The sequence below is a fragment of the Calonectris borealis genome, chromosome 5 (genome assembly GCF_964195595.1).
Source record: "Calonectris borealis chromosome 5, bCalBor7.hap1.2, whole genome shotgun sequence".
NCBI lineage: Eukaryota > Metazoa > Chordata > Aves > Procellariiformes > Procellariidae > Calonectris > Calonectris borealis.
In genome coordinates this window covers 51,416,338-51,439,221 of record NC_134316.1, presented here as the reverse complement: position 1 = coordinate 51,439,221, position 22,884 = coordinate 51,416,338, and positions in this window count along the sequence as shown.

The window sequence follows — 22,884 nt, the reverse complement described above, 5'->3', positions numbered from 1 at the left end:
CTGGTGCCTTAGTTCTGAGTCAGGGGAGCTGGTCTCTCCATGTCTTGTTCCCAGCTATCCTGTCCTGCCTTTCTGAGCACGAGGATGATCACACTCAGAAGTTACTCTGAGAAAGGAACTGTACAGAGCAGGGGTTTCCAGATCCAAAGTGCAGATCTCCAAACTCTTCTCTCTCTTGTTCTCAGCTCAGAGCATGCATAGAGTGACACAGAGGTTGTGGTTCCTCACGCAGGTGACCAGACCAAGCACTCTGGAGTGTTGTGTCCTTACCAGAGTGAAGTCTCAACACCTCTCTAATCCAGGGCATGCAAGGCTCATTTCATCTGCTCACATATCCATGCTGGAAAAAGCCCAGCAGCATTTCTATGGTCTCAGTATCACCACGGCTGCACTGTCGGGCTCTTAGATATCACAAAGATGCTGTGGGAGAGCTGTGTCCTTGTGGAGAACAGCTTCTTATGACCCTGGCAGGGAAGCACTCAAGTTTCCTGAAGTGTTTTGGTTTTCAGAGAGAGTACGCTTATTTCCCAAACTCTGTTGAGTACACTGCCCCGATGAGCGCAGGTCAGAAGACAGGGAGACAGTAGAAGATGAGTTTTTCTGAAGGGACATTCCCCAACCCCATGCACTGAATTCCTGTGGTCCCAGAAGTCAGAGTGGGGCAGGGACACTTCATTCCCACGGAGACACATCTGTGGAAGGATGCTCAGGATCAGTGTTTGAACTGCAGCTGAAACTCCTATCCCTAGGTAGCGTGCAAACAATAGCAAAAACAGCAGCATGGACAGATGTAGTAACATGGGGAAATACCATGACGCTCATGCTGAATAAGGCAAAGAGGCAGAGAAACACTTTGGAGAGCCGTTACCCAGCTGTGCACATTCTCCCAACATCAACATTGCTGGGCAGTCACTCTAGGCCGTTCTGTCATCCACGAGAAAAGGAGACACACACCTCCCTTGATGTATCTCCAACTGCCTGGAGCTGTTTGTCCATGTAGCTGTTTCTCTGTCTTTTCCCACCCTGTGTACACTCATCTATGCCCTGCGGAAACCTACCAGCAGCAGGGCACACGCTGGGGCGTCTTGGTGTTTGATGGTATCATGGTTTTACCCTAGACAGCAACTAAACACCACACAGCCGCTCTCTCACTCCCCCCTCCCCGGTGGGATGGGGGAGAGAATCGGGAGGGTAAAAGTGAGAAAACTGGTGGATTGAGATAAAGACAGTTCAATAATTGAAATAAAATAAAGTAAAATAGTAGTAGTAGTAGTAATAATAATAATAATAATAATGATAGAATATAGAAAGCAAGTGATGCACAATGTAATTGCTCATCACCTGCCAACCAATGCCCAGCCAGTCCCTCAGAAGTGATCGTTCCTCCCCAGCCCCCACTCACAGTTTATATACTGAGCATGACGTCATATGGTATGGAATACCCCATTGGCCAGTTAGATTAGCTGTTCTGGCTATGCTCCTTCCCAGCTTCTTGTGCACCTGGCTGAGCATGGGAATCTGAAAAGTCCTTGACTAGGGTAAACACTACTTAGCAACAACTAAAAACATCACTGTATTATCAACATTCTTCTCACAGTAAATCCAAAACACAGCACTATACCAGCTACTAGGAAGAAAATTAACTCTACCCCAGCCAAAACCAGGAGAGTATCAACCCTTTATTCTATACCATCTATGTCATGACCAGGTCTCACATTTTCCAATACATTCCAATTAATCACCACCACTTTTCCTTAATTTTGATATATACACACAGATATCATTCCCTTAGTCTATGGGCCATCCCTCTAAAATGTCCGTTGAGTTCATTTAGTCCATGACTTTAGACTCCATCTGTCATAACAGTCTTTCAGGGCAGGAGAGGTGGTGTGTGGTGTTGGATTGTTGCATGCTGAAGCCAGTTCTGGTTCCATCACCGCTGCACTTGACCAGTTCTATCATCGTTGCATTTTGCTCGGTTTCATCAGAGTTCATCCTTCATTAATCTGGATGATTTTTACTGCAATACCGTTGATATGACATATAGCAACCACAGAAGTGTATTATATAGCATTTAACATCAAACAATTCAGTTCATTGGCTATTTTCACCCAAAATCTAATCCCCTTGAGGTACACACCGGACTTCCCCATCCTTTCGCATTACCCACCAGATGCACCCAGGTCGTTGAGCAGAAGCAATCCCACCAACGGGTTTTCCCTTCCCGAGGCAGGAGTAACCCAGACTGTCTCCCCCAGCATATTTCTTATGTGCACGACAGGGACTTTATCCTCTTTTAAAGTACCTAAAAGTTTTGACTGGGCAGGGCCAGCTCGATTGAAATATCCCCTGGCGTTGACTAACCAGGTGGCTTTTGCTAAATGTGTGTCCCAATGCTTGAATGTCCCACCACCCATTGCTCTCAGCGTAGTCTTTAGCAGTCCATTGTATCGTTCGATTTTCCCAGAGGCTAGTGCATGGTAGGGGATGTGATATACCCACTCAATGCCATGCCCTTTGGCCCCGGTGTCTATGAGGTTCTTTCGGATATGAGTCCCGTTGTCTGACTCAATTCTTTCTTGAGTGCCATGTTGCTATAAGACTTGCTTTTCAAGGCCTGGGATAGTGTTCTGGGCAGTGGTATGGGGCACAGGATACGTTTCCAGCCATCCGGTGGTTGCTCCACCATTATAAGCACTTGCATGTAAGCATAACATGCACTTGCCTTGGTGGGTTTGTGGGAGTGTGATATAATCAATCTGCCAGGTCTCCCCATATTTATATTTCAACCATCTGCCCTCCACACCAAAGAGGCTTTACTCACTTGGCTTGCTTGACTGCAACACGTTTCATATTCATGGATAACCTAGTGTCCATAGTCAAGTCCACCCCTCGATCACAAACCCATCTATATGTTGCATCTCTTCCTTGATGACCTGAGGTGTTATGGGCCCACCGAGCTGTAAATAATTCACCCTTATGTTGCCAGTCCAGATCCACCTGAGCCACTTCACTTTTAGCAGCCTGGTCCACCTGCTGATTGTTTTGTTCTTCAGTGGCCCGACTCCTGGGTACGTGAGCATCTATGTGATGTACTTTTATAACCAGGTTCTCTATCTGGGCAGCAATATCTTGCCACAATGCGGCAGCCCAGATGGGTTTACCTCTGCGCTGCCAGTTGTTCTGCTTCCATCAATGCACCCACACCCACAGAGCATTTACCACCATCCATGAGTCAGTATAGAGATAAAGTACTGGCCATTTTTCTTATTCAGCAATATCTAAAGCCAGCTGGATGGCTTTCACTTCGGCAAACTGGCTCGACTCACCTTCTCCTTCAGCAGTTTCTGAGACTTGTCGTATAGAACTCCATACAGCAGCTTTCCACCTCTGATGCTTTCCTACAAGACGACAGCACCCATCAGTGAACAGGGCATATTGCTTCTCATTTTCTGGTAGTTTGTTATACAGTGGGGCCTCTTCAGCACGCGTCACCTCCTCCTCTGGAGATATTCCAAAATCTTTGCCTTCTGGCCAGTTCGTGATCACTTCCAAGATTCCTGGGCGACTAGGGTTTCCTATTTGGGCTCGTTGTGTGATCAGTGTGATTCACTTACTCTACGTAGCATCGGTTGCATGATGTGTAGAGGGGACCCTCCCTTTGAACATCCAGCCCAGCACCGGCAGGTGGGGTGCCAGGAGGAGCTGTGCTTCAGTACCAACCACTTCCAAAGCAGCTCGAACCCCTTCATATGCTGCCAACATCCCTTTCTCAGTTGGAGTATAGCGGGCTTTGGATCCCTTGTATCCCCGACTCCAAAACCCTAAGGGTCTACCTTGAGTGTCCCCTGGTGCTTTCTGCCAGAGGCTCCAGGTAGGGCCATTCTCCCCAGCTGCGGTGTAGAGCGCCTTCTTTACATCTTGTCCTGCCTGGACTGGCCCAAGGGCTACTGCATGAACTATCTCCTGTTTCATTTGTTCAGAGGCTTGTCGCTGCTCAGGGCCCCATTTGAAATTGTTCTTCTTGCAGGTCACTTGATAGAGGGCTTACAATCAGACTGTAATTTGGAATATGCATTGTCCAAAAACCCACCATGCCCAAGAAGGCTTGTGTTTCCTTTTTGCTAGTTGGTGGAGACATGGCTGTTATTTTGTTGATCACATCCGTTGGGATCTGACGACGTCCATCTTGCCATTTTATGCCTAAAAACTAGATCTCCTGTGCAGGTCCCTTGACCTTACTTTGTTTTATAGTAAAACCATCCTTCAGAAGGATTTGGACTATTTTCTTCCCTTTCTCAAAAACTTCTTCTGCTGTGTTGCCCCATACGATGATGGCATCAAGGTATTGCAACTGTTCTGGAGCTTCACCCTGTTCCAGTGCAGTGTAGATCAGTCCGTGGCAAATGGTAGGGCTGTGTTTCCACCCCTGGGGCAGTCGATTCCAGGTGTACTGGACGCCCCTCCAAGTGAAAGCAAACTGTGGCCTGCACTCTGCCGCCAAAGGGATTGAGAAGAACGCATTAGCGATATCAATTGTGGCGTACCACTTGGCTGCCTTTGACTCCAGTTCGTATTGAAGTTCTAGCATGTCTGGCATGGCAGCACTCAGTGGCGGCATGATTTCATTCAGTCAATAGTCTACTTTTAGTCTCCACTCTCCATTGGACTTTCGCACTGGTCATATGGGACTGTTAAAGGGTGAGCGAGTCTTGCTGATCACTCCTTGGCTCTCCAGTCGATGAACCACCTTATGGATGGGAAGCAGGGAGTCTCGGTTGGTGCGGTATTGCTGCCAGTGCACTGTTGTGGTAGCGATTGGTACCTGTTCTTCAACCTTCGGCAACCCCACAACAGAGGGGTCCTTTGAGAGACCAGGCAAAGTAAATAGCTGTTTAATTTCCTCCATCTCCAAGGAGGCAGCTATACCAAAAGCCCACCGGTACCCTTTTGGGTCCTTAAAATACCCTCTCCTGAGGTAGTCTATGCCAAGGATGCACGGAGCCTCTGGGCCAGTCAAAATGGGGTGCTGTCCTGGTTTCAGCTGGGATAGAGTTAATTTTCTTCCTAGTAGCTGGTATAGTGCTGTGTTTTAGATTTAGTATGAGAATAATATTGATAACATACTGATGTTTTAGTTGTTGCTACGTAGTGTTTACCCTAGTCAAGGACTTTTCAGCTTCGCATGCTCTGACAGGTGCACAAGAAGCTGCGGAGGATCATGGCCAGGACAGCTAACCTAACTGGCCAATGGGGTATTCCATACCATATGACGTCATGCTCAGCATATAAAACTGGGAGAAGAAGGAAGGGGTGACGTTCGGAGTGATGGCGTTTGTCTTCCCAAGTAACCGCTATGCATGATGGAGCCCTGCTTTCCTGGAGATGGCTGAACACCTGCCTGCTGATGGGAAGTAGTGAATGAATTCCTTGTTTTGCTTTGCTTGCGTGTGCGGCTTTTGCTTTACCTATTAAACTGACTTTATGTCAACCCACAAATTTTATCACTTTTACTCTTCCAATTCTCTCCCGCATCCCACTGAGGGGGCAGTGAGAGAGCAGCTGTGTGGGGCTTAGTTGCTGGCTGGGGTTAAACCACGACAGGTGCTTTTGCCACTCATTCCCGGTTAGGTTCACTTTGGCCTCCAATACAGTTAACTCTTGGGATCCCCCTGTCACTCCAGAAATACAAATGGGTTCTGCCCCCTTATAGGTTGATGGCATCAGGGTATACTGTGCACCGGTGACCGGTGTCTGCTAGAGCCTTATACTCCTGAGGGACTCTTATTCCTAATAGCTGAGACAGTGGTCCATACAGGTGGGGAGTAGAATCTATCCTCTTTGAGTTGCTGGATCAGTTTCTCCACAACCAAGATGAGGGAGGAAGAGAGACTTTCTTTGTCTTGCCTGAGGTGGCCAGCCGATTCACCCATCGTTTGTCGCTCTCCGTCTTTTCAGGTCATTACTGCCAGTGAGTTGACATACGATGATGATGCACTCCAAATAAACTTCTGCCACATGGGTCAGGTGCACTTGACTTCATCTGGACCTTTGGATAACTGCTTGTTGTCCAGGTCATCATAAATCACCTCCAGCATGGCTAAATCCCTCAAGTACTGGATACGTCTCTCCATGGTGGTCCACTTGACTGGGTGACATATAACATCTTCCTTAAAAGGATACCTTTCCTTCACACCTGACAGGAGTCACCTCCAGAGGCTGAGGGCTTGTGCCCTTTTCCAATTGCTTTGTCAATGCCCCCTTCCCCAGAAAGGGAGCCCAGCTCTTTGGCTTCCCTACCCTCTAATTCCAGGCTACTGGGCCCGTTATCCCAGCATCGGAGCAGCCAGGTGACAACGTGCTCGCCTGGGCGATGGCTGAAATCCTTTCGCATATCTCACAGCTCACCCAGGGATACAGATCGGGTGGTTACTGTCTCGTTTAGGAGTTCTTCCTCTCCCTCCGAGGAAGAGGAGGAACGCTCCCGCCGAGTTCTTCCTCAGGGGGGAAGCAAGGAATTCTTCCCTTTCCGCTTCCTGTTCTCGTGATGGCCCTGTTTTAGAGTAGTCTGCCTCCTTGCTGGTGGGGCAGCGTGCTTTTTCCTCCTGCTCCCTCTTAGGAGGAGCTTCTTAATCCCTTACTAAACGAGCTGACTGCTGCTTCCAATATTTCTTCTTGTGTATAGGGACAACTGGTACTGGCACAGGTTGGTTCTCTGGTTCAGCTGCAGTGCCTGTCGCGGGGGTTGGCGTAGCCACAGTACCTGTTGCGGGGGTTGGAGTAACTGCAGTGCCTGTCGCGGGAGTTGGAATAGCTGCAATGCCTGTCACGGGGGCTGGAGTAGCCCCAGTGCCTGTTATTTTGTCGTCAGATCCAGAGACCTTCTCTTCCCTTGAGGGTTCTGAATAGTGCTGAACAGGACTTGGTAGGCATGGGCCAGGCCCCAGCATGTTGCAGTGATTTGTGTCTCTCTGGAGTTGCCAGGGTGACAGCATACATTTTCCAAATACTTTACTAGTTTTTCAGGATTCCGCACTTGTTCAGGGGTGAAGTTCCAAAACACTGGAGGTGCCCACTGTCCTAGGTACTTCTCATGCTATCCCACACACCCTGCCACTCATAACTATCTAGCCTTGGGGCAGGTCTCTGGATGATATTCTTAAATTGCTTATCAGCCTTAGACAAAACTGAAACAATACTCCCAAGAAATACCAATAGATGTATCTTAACTATGCAAGGATGTTCAAGGTACTGAAGAGTTATTGTAAAGACAGTGAAAACATCATAGAAGAAGGTAGCAAAGGTGCCATTCTGTATTTCCTCCATAAAAAAACCTCTCAGAGGAAGAGGTATAATTGCTAATTGTCTCCATGAGGTGGTACCTGAAGTACAGTAACGGCTTCAGTGCAAAACTTAAACACCAGATAACGCTCACGGCCAGTGTTTTAATAACAATCTCCCAGGCAAAACATCACTAATCACTGCAAAGCACAGTGGACTCCAAAAACCAACACCATGGTTAACATGTACAGCAAAAACAAGAGCATGGTGCAGATCAGATAAACTGATATCAGGAACAGATGAATCAATATTGCGATGGGCAACTGTTATTATCTGTTATTATCTGTTATTAAACCCTTCATGCCCCACGTTGGACGCCAAAAAGGACTGTCGTGGTCCAACCCTAGCTAGCAACTAAACACAGGTCACTCACTCACTCCCCCCACCTCCGGTGGGATGGGAGAGAATCGGGCGAGTAACAGTAAGAAAACTCACGGGTTGAGATAAGAACAGTTTAATAATTGAAATAAAGTAAAATAGTAGTAATAGTAGTAGTAGTAGTAGTAGTAGTAGTAATAATAATAATAATAATAATAATAATAATAATAATAAATAACAATAACAACAACAACAACAACAAACAACAACAACAAAAAAAAAATATACAAAGCAACATGCTGGGGCCTGGCCCATGCCTACCAAGTCCTGTTCAGCACTATTCAGAACCCTCAAGGGAAGAGAAGGTCTCTGGATCTGACGACAAAATAACAGGCACTGGGGCTACTCCAGCCCCCGTGACAGGCATTGCAGCTATTCCAACTCCCGCGACAGGCACTGCAGTTACTCCAACCCCCGCAACAGGTACTGTGGCTACTCCAAAATATACACCATGCAGCTGCTCACCACCCACCAACATATGCCTGGGCAGTCCCCGAGCAGCGATCTCTGCCCCCCGGCCAACTCCCCTCAGTTGACATACTGAGTATGACATTATATGGTATGGAATATTCCTTTGGCCAGTTAGGTTAGCTGTCCTGGCTATGCTCCCTCCCAGCTTCTTGTGCACCTGGCAGAGCATGGGAAGCTGAAAAGTCCTTGATTCATGTAAACACTACTCAGCAACAACTAAAACATCAGTATGTTACCAACATTCTTCTCATACTAAATTCAAAACATAGCACTATACCAGCTACTAGGAAGAAAATTAACTCTATCCCAGCCAAAACCAGGACACTGCCTGTCAAGTGTCTGACATAAAGGTTATTGATTTCCCTACATACACAGACTCCACTAGAAGATGCTTAGGATCAATCTCAAGTGGAGATCGCTGACATTACTTAATCTGTAAGTAGAAAAATGAAGAAAAGTGGAAAAACAAGAAAGCCTTTCTTAGTTTTATTTGCTGTTGAAATGTTGTAATTATGGCTACACTCCTGAAATCTCTCTGATTAACCAAATAAGAACTGAGGAATTAAGGAAAATTATGCCCAGAGACTTGGCTTGTTAGGGTGTTTTGCATGTTAATGAGCCCTCTGGTGCCATGTTCCTGAACTGGAGATGCTGAAAGTTTGAAGAAGCCTCTAGAGAAGTAAAAGGCAAGAAGCACACATCCAGGTTTCTGAGGGTTTTAGCGGGACTTACTGAGGGCCATCACTGAAGAGCCTATGGAGGGAAAAACCAGACAAAGTGCCCATCCCTGGGGACTGGTGAAGCAGGAAGTCAGAGGCACTCGTTACAGGTGGAAAATCAAATGTGTAGGTTGCTCTGAAAGCCTTTGATGTGTTTTGCCAAGCAAGATGGCCAAGCCCTGACTACCATCCCCTGCAAAGCTCACGGGATGCTCAGGACTCTTCCTCAGGGCAGTGTGATGCAGAGTGTGCAGTGCTGAGGGTAGGACAGTATTAGGACATGTCCCATGCTCTATGGTGGTGAGGAAGCAATGAACCCTGGGATTGTAAGGAACCGGTGTCCTCTCCTGGGCCTCACTGGAAGAGGCAACAGCCATAACTGAGAGGACAAGTACCTCAGTTCTGTTGGGGGTGGGTCTGAGTCCAAGTCCCTCAGCTGTCCCCACCAGGCTGTCCTACACTGTCCTATGCCTATGCCTGTTTCCCCACAGACTTAAACCACCCTCCTTCTTTCCCCCACCTTACTCTGACCCCATGATGTCCCAAGCTTTACTGATGTCCCTCTGTCCTCACTGACTGTTGCTTCAAACACAAAGCTGTGGGGTTTTTTGAAGATTTTCCAAGGCCTGTGAGTTCCCCACAACCCACCCAGCTTCTTTCAAATTCCTGCTAATGCTCCTCTATCACCCAAGACGTCGCAGCCTCAGGCTTGTTTGAATCCTCATTGTTTGAACCCAGCACTGAAATGCACATCCTCCTTTTTCTGCTGCCTCAAAATCCAAACTCAACCTCTTCCACTTCAGCATGACCACGCCATGTCATTTCAGATCTTCTTCCTGACTTTAAAATGCTCACTGCCATGCACACACCGCTTTCTCCCTGCTTTCCCGTGTGTCTCAAAAATCCTTCCCTCTTCTCCTGCAGTGATAGGTCATCATTCCAGGAGGTTTGTGTCATCCTCCAGGTTCGTGGATGTTTCCTGAGGTCCATCCAAGCATGGGAAGTGACAGAGGGGAAGAGAGCAAGGTCAGCTCAGGAGACATGACTGAGCACAGCCACCCCCAGCATTGGGCATTCCCCATCTCCTAGGTTGAGCCATGAACACAAGATGGAAACACATCATCCCTGATTTGCACAGGAGGGGCCTCTCTTCCTGCCATATTCCCAGGACAGACCTCCTTCACCCACAGACTTCAACTGCTTCCCATTTCTGGGCTCAGACATGGTTGTAAGGATTTGTTAAGCCATCAGCCATCACCTTGTTTCTCCCTGATATCCCCCAACCCTCTGTCCCAGACCTACACATGGCCAATCACTGCTTCTCAGGGCCACTCGTACTTCAGAAGAGGCCTTGAGCTTCTTGGATCTTCCTCATGCTTATTAACAATCTTGGTGGCTCCCTTCAGAGCTCATGGTAAGAATTCTTGTCTGTAGCAGGGCCTTTATGACCACGTCTTATGAAATGGTTGTCTTTTTATGATCTCCTGTGCAGAAAGAGTAGCCACAGAAAAGCACCAAATACACCAAAATGGGTGCCAAGTGAAGTGCCAATAAGAACTGGGTGAGCTAGCCCCAGCAGGGCAGGGAGTCTGTCCTGAGGAGGGGATTCAGCCCCTGCCACTCTCTGGAGAGGGAAATCAGCAGTTTCTATGCCACGTGGGGACACAAAGGGTGACTTTTGCAAGTCATCTGAATTGTGTTAGATGTGTACTTGAGATGGGGTATCATGCCTTATATTGCAAACATTGGATTCAGTTGGCATTGCCCAGAGTGGCTAGCACAGATGGATGCAGACTGCTATGTTGCAGATATTTAGATTTAGGCAGAAAAATGCTTTTTTTTTTTTTTTAATCTACTGATACTCTTAGGGAAATCACACAAACACCTGAAGGATGACTGAGGGCTTTTTTACAGAAGCCCCAGTAGATTTGCATCCCAAGGATCGGGATGCCACAGGGCAAGGGAAGGATGGATGGTTTGGGCACCGTTCTGGGCTATGGGAAACTGAGGTGTGCTCCTCTCTCCCCACTGCCCTCCTCAGTGACATGTGTAAGAAACTCTACCAACTAGATCTGAACCCTCAGTTGAGTCAGGTTACTTGTGCCTAATTGCAGCTAGTGTTGTCCTGCCAGCTATTGATTTGAGCTTCCATTTCAGCCCTGACTCTTTCAATTGACACTATCGCCATCTTCCCTTCAACACGGCTACTGTGTGACACAACTGCCCTGGCTCTCCAGGAAAGTTGGAGAAAATTGGTTCCTGAACTGGAACTTTTCCCCTTGCTGGAAATGAGAAGGCAGCAGGCTCAAGCCAAGAGACCCAAGAAACCCAGCTTCACATAGGGTTGACTAATGAAAACATCGCATAGCCTATGCGACTTTGTCTTTACTGACAGAGAAATTGTGAATCCAGATGATACAGCTCCACCTATTTTTCCTCTCTTTTTAACCCGGCTCTCAGCATTTATGTGTTTGATCTGCTTTGCCATTTTGAAACTGTCTTTGAAAAACTACCCTAACATGGCTTATTTTTTTAACCCAAATGAATATGCAGCATTGAAGTGGGCTTCCATACATGGAGCAGCTTTGCACAACGTCTGCTCCAAGAGGGGAAATATCTCACCTTGCATTTGGAAAAGGGTGAAGCTGTGGGGGATAAATGTGCTGTTTCAGACAATATTTGATATGTACACAATAGAAAAAGGTTGTGAAGGTGAGTGGGCATGAAAGAACCCAGGAAAACTGCCCATTGAGTGGACCTCTGCAGATGGAGGATGGAGCCGTACATAACACGAGGCGATACAAGTGGCATCAGCAGCAGCTAGAGAAGACTTTTGCAGGGAAGGCTTTGCAAGGGAGCATCCTGACATCACCCAGCTGAAAAACAGAGATGGGCAGGCTACTGAAGTGATGGCGAGAAGTGTCCTGGGGTAAAACAGTGTGGATGAGAGAAGGTTGGAGAGATTTGGGTTGCAAAAATTTGAGGAAGTTCTTTCAAGATCTGAGCAGGCAGAGCTTTAGAGCTGATGAAAAATAAAGAAGCTCTCAGTGATGTCTTGGAATCAGTGGCACTATCACTAATAACAGTAACAGGACAGTGCTGTAAGGGAATTCCTTTTTCTTCTTGATGGTGATGACCTAATGTGCTTTAATTTCCTTCCTGACAGTCATTCTTACCTGTCAAAATAGCCGTAATTTCTCCGTAGTTTACCTGTAGCGTGAAGTTTTTAGAACAGTGCTTTTTCCTCTCACTACTAACTCTTTGTTATCATTTAAAGATTACACTTCCTAGACAGTAAACCATCCCTGCTCCATATCATTCCTCCCTTTCTTGGGAGCACAGCAAGGTGGGATAGGGGAGTTATTTCATTTTTTAGCCAAAGAAGGCCAAGGGACAGATTCCAGATTAGTGAAAGATGGAAGCTTGGAGCTCCCTTCATCTGCCCCGCATTTCAGCATGTAAACCTAGTCAAAAAGTTTGCTTTGATTCTCTTTAAAGCACCACATGGGCCAGGAGACAGGCCAGGACACCTAAAGAGGAATCACACTTCTCTGGACTGAAAGAATCTCAGGTGGCATGGCACGCCAATTCCTGGATTCGAGGAGTTGGTCACATGACTCGTCTCTATTTTTGTAATGGTGGCTTCAATGCCTGGTTCATGTGCAAACTCTGAACATGGATGCTGACATTTATTGAGCAAACTGCTCTGACCTCAGAGCTGGCCCTACTTGGAACCAAAGGTAGGACTAGAGCACCTCCTGAGCACAGAACAGTTCCACCCTGAATGAGCCTATGCTGTAGAGATCCTCACCTCCTGGTGGAGCTGAACTCTGAAAACCTCCAAAGGCGGAGATCACAGAGAGTCTCTGGGTGTCCTGATGCAGTGCAGCAACACCCCCCTAGTCAGTTTTTCCTAATGCACAGGGTGAGGCTCTCAAGAGGCAGTTTGTGGCTGTCGTCTCTGCCATACCATTTGCCACTGCAGAAGAGTTTTGTTCCACCATAATCTCTTCAGGTAGGTGTCGCCTGCTTTTAGAGCACGCTGTGCCTCTCCTTCAGCAGGCTACAGAGGCCCAGATCCCTCAGCCTTTCCATATATCTCATGTGCTTTAGGCCCTGAACCCCATCATGACAGACTTCCTCTGGACCTTCTCCAGTTTCTCCATCCTCCTTTTGAAATGGGAAACCCACTGGCTCATATGGCATTCATTATAACTCCCATGCCCATTTCCTCAAGGCCACTCCTCAGCCAGTCGTGTTAAAGCCTGTTCTGGAGCAAGGGGTTATTCTGCCCCCAGTGTGGACCTTGCCCCCTTCTCCCTGTAAAACCCTTCTCCTTGTAAAACTTCAGGAGATTTCTGTTGGCCAAATAGAAAACTGCATCAAGGTCCCTCTGGACTGAAACTCCAACATTTCAGCATTTAAGGTTTTTGGGCCAATGCCTCAAACAAGATTACAATATGGGGAATTGCAAGACACTACAGGTAATGAAAGAGAATTTTGTGTTTAATGGTGTTGCTACCCAAGGTGGAAAATACCACACCAACCACCTCAGAAATACTAATAAAGGCTACAAGAAAAGAAATGCATGGCCAATGGGGAAAGGATTAACAGGGTAGGCTGTTCTTTTTGGAGGGTATTAGGATAGTAAAAGAAAAGAAGTTGAGGAGGAGGAAGGAGGAGATGGTAATATTTATGGGGATGTTAAATGATGGGGGAGAGAAGAATCAGCAGAGTTTGAAAGTGAAGGCATATGAGTGGAGACCCCATTGTGATATGCTTTGTATTCATGCACTGTCCTGCATCTATGCGATAGAGAATGGACAGACCTTGCCTCACTGCAGTGGCGGGATTCGGTTGCTGGCCCAGAGGCACCAAATATGTCTGAGATGCCCTGGATGGTGCCTATAACATAGCCAGTCTGAATGGGGGGAGGTCCCTGTATAGGACCTGTGCTGTCCACATCAGCTGCAGGCAGTTGTGCTGGAGTGCCCTGGCATCTCACGTAGCTCTACAGGCCTGTATTTGGACATTAAATTGAGATTCAACTGGATTAGGTTAGGCAACAAAGGGATGTATATGAGAAAAATCCAAGGACATGCAGAAAATACAGCTAATGATGAAGAGAAAGAAAGGCTTAGATCTTCCTAGGGCATATGACTCCATTTGGTCAGATAAATATCTCTACAGGATGCCATGAACATACAGAGTAGGGAAACTTTCAGTCATCCTAAATGTGGGCATCTGCTGTTGGTCAAAGGAGTGCACCACCAGGCTCCAAGATGCTGCCCCCAGACACTGCCCTGTCTCTCAAAATTGCTCCATTAGAGCTTGCAGTAACTTGCACATATCTTGGACCACCTCTGGTATCTCAAATGTCACCAGGTGTTTCTGTCTGAGCAGCTCACTTCTGGCCTTCATCTCCATTAATTAGCAGGGCAGATGACACAAGGAACTCACATGCAGATGCCTATTTTGTGCACACTGGAATTGAAGAGAGAGGAATCCCAGGTCTTGTGGATTTGTGACAGCCATGAGAGGGACTTGAATCACCTTCTAGCCCCAGGCTGTGAAGCACACAATCACTCTGGCTGGAGTCTCTCCAGCTGGGCTTCTGTTCCCATCCCTTCTGCTGGGAGAGGGTTTTCAGCGTTTCTCCACCTCTTCTTGCACTCCTTTCTCCTTGTCTAGGCTGGGGGATGGGGAGTCCAGTGCCTCCAGAGTTAGGGTTAGGGTTAGGGTTAGGGATAGGGTTAGGATTAGTACTCCTTCCAGGAGGAAAAACAATCAGTAGAAGTGTTTTCCTGGAGAGGGAGTGTCATCTCTAACCCTGGAAGGTTTCAAGATCTGTCTGGTTCAAGTTGGAATAATAAATGGCATTTTAAGTGATACTTCACAGAGTCTGAATGTCTTTCTCACTGGTATCATAACGAAACAACACCTCCTGGCTGCTCCTCAGTGCTCTTGGAATTCCAATGCTTGTGCAAAGCTTGGGCAGGAGATCATCTGGTGCCAATGTTTATACAAAAAATGGCTGTGTAGTGCTGTCACCAAGCAGGAAGCAAGGTTTGGTCCCGGGACGAGTCCTGGCTGAGGGAGTTGCAGCTGACAGCTGCAGTGTCTCAATGCAGTGACCCATGTATAGATTCTTTGATAAATAGCCACACAAATGTAAATCATTCCGTTTGGGTGACTTGGTCCAACTCTTAGAATTAGGCAGGATGAATCCCATCTCTGGCAAAGATCACACATAAACTGAAGGGACTCCCCTCCAGCTGCCCAGCTTTGGCTGTGGCACAGTGAGCAACCTTCTGGGCCTGGCCATAAAAGTACTGCAGAGATATGGCTGTGCCCTGGGCCCCTGTGTATGGCTTAGGGTCTGGCTCTTGGAGTGCCATGGTATTACGTCGTTGTACACCCTTAAACTGGTGTTTAAGCTAAATGCTGGTGCTTTCGGTCTGGGTCTTGGAGTGCCATGTCACTGTACATCCTTAGACAGGTGTCTAAGCATTTAGCTGGTGCTTTCCTTTGCATTTTTTACACCACTTGGATCTGTCTCTTCATCCTCAGTGCTTAAATAAAAACACAAAAAAGCCCCAACAACAATAAAAAAAGCAGAGAATAAACAAGGAAGATATGAGGAAAGTCATATGTAGCCATTTCTGGATGGCAAAGAAATAATACAGAGAAAAAACACTAACCTAAAACTTCCAAAAAAGAGGCCAAATATTGAAAAATTACAACTTGTTTTCTCTTTTTTCAACTAAGAGTCAACAAAAGAAACAAAATTAAAGTATTTTAGATCATCATCATAAAGAACATGTACGTTGCAGTGCATCTTTTCTTAGTGGTAGTAGCAGTATGTTGAGCAATTCTTATTTTTTTCTCGGTTCTGAAGGCCAGCCTGCTTAGACCCTGATCAGACTGTTTCAGGTCTCTCTGATCTTCATTCCTCCCAGCTCTTTTTAGATATGGAATGTAGATGTGAAATGTAATATGGGAAATGTATCAATGTAAATTTCTCCAGAGAACAAAGTTTCACCAGGAAAGTGGTGGTGGAAAATGTATTTCTGTAATTTGCAGTAGAGATCTTTACTGACATAGAGAAAATGTCATAGATTTAGTAGGGGAAAGGGGTGGAGTTTTGAGGAACAGAGTAGAGCCAGGCGCTGCTGGTGTGCTAGGAACCAACAGAGAAACACCTGTGAAAGACCTCAGAGGAATTAGGCAATGTTTCTCTAAAAAGGCATCATGGTCCATAGCCCAGCTGAAATGCCTCTATGCCAACGCACGCATGATGGGTAACAAGCAGGAGGAACTGGAAGCCACTGTGCAGCTAGAAAGCTACGATCTAATCACTATCGCTGAAACGTGGAGGGATGAATCGCATGACTAGAGTGCTGCAATCGATGGCTATAAACTGCTCAGGAGGGACAGGCAAGGAAGGAGGGGTGGGGAAGTTGCCCTCTATGTAAAAAAGTGGATTGACTGCCCAGAGCTGTCTTGGGAAAAGAGCGATGAACAGGTTGAGAGCTTCTGGGAAAAAATTAGGGGCCAAGCCAACAAAGGAAACCTCACAGTTTGTGCTTACTACAGGCTACGGGATCAAGGGGAGCCTGCTGATAAAGCGTTCTTACTTCAACTACAGGAAGCATCATACCTGCAGACTCTGATCCTCTTTGGGGACTTCAATCCCCCGGCAGCTGCTGGAAAAGCAGCACAGCAAGTTGTAAGCAGTCCAGGAGACTCTTGGAGTGCATCAAGGATAATTTCTTAATGCAGGTGATAGACAGCCCACCCAGAGGAGAAGCGTTACTGGACCTGTTGCTTACCAACAAGAATGAACCTATTAGAGATGCCAAGACTGGTGGCAGCCTGGGCTGCAGTGATCATGCCCTGGTGGAATTCACAGTCTTGAGGGATATGGACCAGGCGAAGAGTAGAGTCAGGACGCTGAATTTTAGGAGAGCAAACTTGCAGTTGTCTAAGGAATTAGTGGATGGAACCCCCTGGGACACTGCTCTCAGGAACAGAGGAACTGAACAGAGCTGGCAGCCTTTAAAGGACATTTTTCTTAGAGTGCAAGAGCTCTCAATTCCCACGTGTATGAAACAGGCAAGGAAAGCAGGAGACGGGCATGACTCAGTAAGGATCTCCTGGTCAAACTAGAGTGTAAGAAGGAAATGCACAGGCAGTGGAAGCAGGGACGTGTATCCTGGGAAGAACATAGAGACACTTCCCGGATGTGTAAGGATGGGATCAGGAGAGCTAAGGCACAGTTGGAACTGAATTTGGCAAGGGATGCGAAGAATAATAAGGAAGGCTTCTACAGGCACTTTGGCCGGAAAAGGAATATTAAAGAAAATGTACTCCCCCCCACCCCCACTAAAAAAGCCAGGAGAACTGGTGACAAGCAACAGGGAGAAGACTGAGGTACTCAACAACATTTTTGTCTCCATTTTCAAAGGTAATCGCTCTTCCCACATCTCTCAAGTCCCTAAACCTGAAGGCAGGGACTGGGGGAATGAAGTCTCCCATCATAGGAGAAGATCAGGTTCGAGACCACCTGAGTAACATGAACATATGTAAGTCAGTGGGACATGATGAAAGGCATCCCAGGGTCCTGAGGGAATTGGCTGATGTAGTTGCCTAACCGTGCTCCATCATATTTGAAAAATCATGGCAGTCAGGCAAAATCCCTAGTGACTGGAGAAAAGGGAAACATCATGCCCATTTGTAAAAAAATGTAAAAAGGAGGACTCTGGAAACTATTGACCTGTCAGCATCACCTCAGTGCCCAGGAAGACAATGGAACAGATCCTCCTGGAAGACATGTTGAAACAGATGGAAGACAGGGAGGTGGCAGAGACAGCCAATATGGCTTCACCAAGGGCAAATTGTGCTTGACTAATCTAGTGGCCTTCTACAATGGAATGACTTCATCAGTGGGCAAGGGCAGAGCTACAGATGTCATCTACCTGGACTTCTGTAAGCCCTTTGATATGGTCCCCCACAACTTTCTTGCCACAAAAGTGGAGAGATATGGGTTTGACAGATGAACTATTCGATGGATAAGGAAGTGGCTGAATGGACGCATCCAAAGACTTACAGTCAATGGCTCAATGTCTAAGTGGAAACCAGTAACAAGTGGTGTCCCTCAAAGGTCTGTACTGAGACAAATACCATTTAATATCTTCATCAATTACATAAACAGTAGGATTGAGTGCACCCTCAGCAAGTTTGCATATGACATCAAGCGGAGTGGTAGAGTTTATTCGCTGCAGGAAAGGGATGCCCTCCAGAGGGACCTTGACAGACTGCAGTAGTGGGCTCAAGTGAATCTCATGAAGTTCAGGAAGGCCAAGAGCAAGGTCCTGCACCTGGGTCGGGGAAATCTCCAATATCAGTGCAGACTCATGGATGAACAGAGTGAGAGCAGCCCTGCAGAGAAGGATTTTTGGGTACTGGTGGATGAAAAATTGAACATGAGCCAGCAATATGCACTTGCAGCCCAGAAAGGCAGTCATATCATGGGCTGCATCAAAAGAAGCGTGGCCAGCAGGTCAAGGGTAGTGATTCTCCACCTCTATTCTGCTCTTGTGAGACCCTACCTGGAGTACTGCGTCCAGCTCTGGGGCCCCCAGCACAAGACAGACATGGACCTATGAGAGTGGATCCAGAGAAGGGCCATGGAAATGATCCAAGAGCTGGAATACCTCTCCCATGAAGAAAGACTGAGAGACTTGGGACTGTTCAGCCTGGAGAAGAGAAGGCTTGAGGGAGATCTTCTTGCAGCCTTTCATTACATAAAGGGGGTTTATAAGATGGAGAGAGACTTCTACCAATGCCTGTGGTGACAGGACAAGGGACAACGGTTTTAAACTAAAAGAGGGTAGATTTAGATGGGACATAGGGAAGAAATGTTGTGTGATGAGGGTGGTGAGACACTGGAAGAGGTTGCCCAGAGGTGCTGTGGATGCCTCATCCATGGAAGCGATCAAGGTCAGGCTGCATGGGGCTTTGAGCAACCGGATCTAGTGGAAGATGTCCCTGCCCATGGCAGGGGGATTGGACTAGATGATCCTTAAAGGTCCCTTCCAAACCAAATTATCTATGATTCTATGACCTGGGGCATCTGTGGAGGCTGGTGGGGAATTCATTTGGCCAACAGAAATGGCAGCAGATGCCCATGTTTAGGATGACAGAACCTGTCCCTGTTTGTTATTTTCTGGGCAGCCTACACAGGGATGCCTCTGATCAAATGGTGTCATGTACCACAGTGAGACCTGAGTTTCTGTCTGTCTTTCCCATCAGCTGGGTTTACTAATCTCCATTGACTATAATAATGGTGGTCTCATGAACATCCCCACATTGCCTAATCATATTCAGGACAGTTACTTGATTTATTGGCGAAATACAGGTTCACAAAAACCTACATGCAGGCAGGTACAACACAGGAAAGCCATCCACAGTCAGAGCAAGTGTGTGTCAGACACCCCAGACGGCATTGCAGACAGATTTGGTGCCTTTGTGCAAGCCACTGGTTGCTACCACTGCAGTACCGCAAGATCTGTCCCTTCTCTGTCCAGTAGATAGAGAGCAGTCCAGGAATACAAGGCACATCACGCTGAGGTCTCCACTCATGTGCCTATGCTCTCAAACTGCTGGTATTTTCTCTCCCCCATCCTTTACTCACCCACTTGAAAATACAGTCAAGGAACAGACCAACAATTTTCACTGTGTGCCTGTCAGCAGCACCTTTTCGTTCCTGGCGTGGGCCTCACCTCCGCCAAAGACCCTCAGGGGCATCAGAGACACCACTGACAGCAAACCCATTTCTTTCCAGGGCTATACTTCCCAGGCCTGTTTATTTCTGTCTTTGGGGATAGCAGCATTTGCTCACTCTGTTGGTGTCCCATTTCATCTTCATGTTTCCATCTGCCAACTACGCTATCATGTCTCTGTTCTGAAGCAAAGCCTTTGCACGCTCAGGGACTTGGACACTTCGTAGCAGGTTTCCCCAAAACAAGTCAGAATTGGCCTGCAGCCATGCCTGAGGTGCTACAGCCCAAACGTGCACTGATGCCCTCAACCAGGGGCACAGCCAGGATGGTCTGGAGCCTGTGCTTTTTGACATTGATGGAGTAACTGCCACGGCATAGTAGGACAAGCTTGGGGTGCTGCAGTGGATGGATACAGGCTTTTCAGGAGAGACTGGCTGGAAGGATCCAGAGTGGGGTTCCTTCAAAACAAAGAAGCTCCTTGGATGGGTGGAGCTCCTCTATTAGGCTGGTGACAATTTGGGTGAGCCCTTGTGGGTGAGGGTCAGAGAAGAGGCCAGTAGATGTGTCATCATGGTGTGACATCACCTGCAGTCAGGGTAAGGAAGCGGGCATAGTCTTTTCTAAGCACGCCAAGGAAGTCTCTGGATGTATAGACCTGGGTCTTGCTGGGGACTTTAATGACCGTGGCATCTTCTGGAGAGGGAACAACAGCAGCATGCAAACAGCCCAGGCAGTTTCTGAAGTGTCTTGGGACAACTTCACAGCACAGCTGCCAGATGGGCCAAAGAGCCTAATGCAAACCTGGATCCGATACTTGCAAGCAAGGGAGAGCTGGCCAGGGATGTGAAGGTCAGTGTAAGCCTTGGCTGTTGCGACCCTGAAATAATGGGGTCCCAGTTCTCAAGGAGAGTGAGGAAGGAAGATAGAAGACTGCAGATGCTGGACATCAGAGGAGCAGACTTTGGCCTATTCTGGGGAGTTTTAGTGGGAATCTCATGGTCAGCAGCACTGAAGGGCAGCAGAGCTCAGTACAACTGTTCTTCAAGGACAGCATCCTCCAAGCACAGCGATGGTCCATATCAAAACTCAGTTGAAACTTGAAAGTGAATTCAAGGCCACCCATAACGAGCTGTTACTCCTTCAGGAGCAGTTAAAGAAACAGCAACTATAACATGGGATCACTGCTAAATTTAGTAGGAGTGGGTATAGATAGATATGATATGTGTGCTCTTTATCTCAGTTTTCATCACAAGGTCTCCCAGACCTTTGTGCCTCAAGGCAGGACTCTGGAGGAGAACAGTCAGCAGTGGATGGGAATCAAATCAGGGGCTACTCGAGCAAAGCCAACCCTTACCAGTCCATGGGACAGGAGTGGCTGCATCCAAGGGTGCTGAAAAAGCAAGACAATGTCACAGTGAGGCCACTCTCCATCATCTTTAAAAGGTTATCGAGGCTGGGGGAACTCCCTGACAACTGGCAAAAAGCAAATATTGCATGCCTCTTTCAACATAGCCTAGAGGATGACCTGGGGAGTTAAAGGCTACTGAGGTTGACTTTGAATGAGGAACATGTCCCAGAGGGTGTCCTCTTAGGTTGCGTTTCTGGGTGCCTGAAAGAGAAGGTGGCTGGGTGAACCAGGGCTTCACCATCCTCACTGCTTCCTATAATGATAGGACCACATCTGTGGATGAGGGGAGAGCAGTGGCCGTCATTTACTGGGACACAAGAAAGGCTTTCAACACCATCCCCCACAATATTCTCTTTTCCAAGAACAAACAGGCTAGCAGGATGGCCAACAGGATCCTCATGATATCCAACATGGACCAATCCAAAGTCCTGCCCCTGGTGTGGACAAATGCCTTGCAGTGACACAGCTTAGGGACTTCCCATCTGGGCTGCAGCTCTGCAGAAAAATCCCTGGTGGTCCTTAGGTTACATTGGACAAAACATGAACCACCAGCAAAGACAACCAAAACATAGTGGGCTGAATGAGTAGAAACACAGCCAGTGGAAGTGATTATTCCCCACTGCCCAGTTGCCACTCCCAGCTGCATGTCTCAAGGCAGTGACCCACACATGGGGCCTTTGATAAACAGCCACATAAATGTGAATCATTTTGTCCGGGTGACTTAGTCCAACTCTCAAAATTAGGCAGGATGAATCCCATCTCTGGAAATGATCACGCATAAACTGAAGGGACAGCCCTCTGGCTGCCCAGCTTTGGCCGTGTGTTGTGGTTTAAACCTGCAGGCAGCTAAACACCACGCAGCCGCTCGCTCACTCCCCCCTCAGGAGGATGGGGGAGAGAATCGGAAGAGTGAAAATGAGAACACTTACGGGTTGAGATAAGAACAGTTTAATAGGTAAAGCAAAAGCTGTGTGCACAAGCAAAGCAAAACAAGGAATTCATTCACTACTTCCCATCAGCAGGCAGGTGTTCAGCCATCTCCAGGAAAGCAGGGCTCCATCATGCATAGCGGTTACTTGGGAAGACAAACACCATCACTCCGAACGTCACCCCTTCCTTCTTCTTCCCCCAGCCTTATATGCTGAGCATGACATCATATGGTATGGAACACCCCATTGGCCAGTTGGGCTAGCTGTCCTGGCTATGCTCCCTCCTTCTTGTGCACCTGGCAGAGCATGGGAAGCTGAAAAGTCCTTAACTAGGGTAAACACTACGTAGCAACAACTAAAACATCAGTGTGTTATCAACATTATTCTCACACTAAATCCAAAACATAGCAGTATACCAGCTACTACGAAGAAAATTAACTCTATCCCAGCCAAAACCAGGACACCCTGGCATGGTGAGCACCCTCTGGGCCCAGCTGTAGAAGGATTGCAGAGATACTGTGCCCTGGGCCCCTGCGTATCGGTTGGGGTCTGGCACTCGGAGGGCCATGGTGTTATGCCATTGTGCACCCCTAAAGAGTTGGCTGGATCAAAAAAAGGGATTATATGAGGGAAGCACTAGCAGGTGTTGCCATTGCTTGATAGCAAAGAAATAACAGTGGGATCTAGCCAACATCTCCTCCCTTCATTGCTCCGAGCTCCCTTTAGATAGGAAATGTTGATGTGAACTGTATTAATATAAACACGTATATATACTCTTCAATGTACAATAGTCTTCTGGTCAGGATCACCAAAGCGCCTGAAGAAGGTTAGGAAGAGGATGAGGTCTCCTTTAG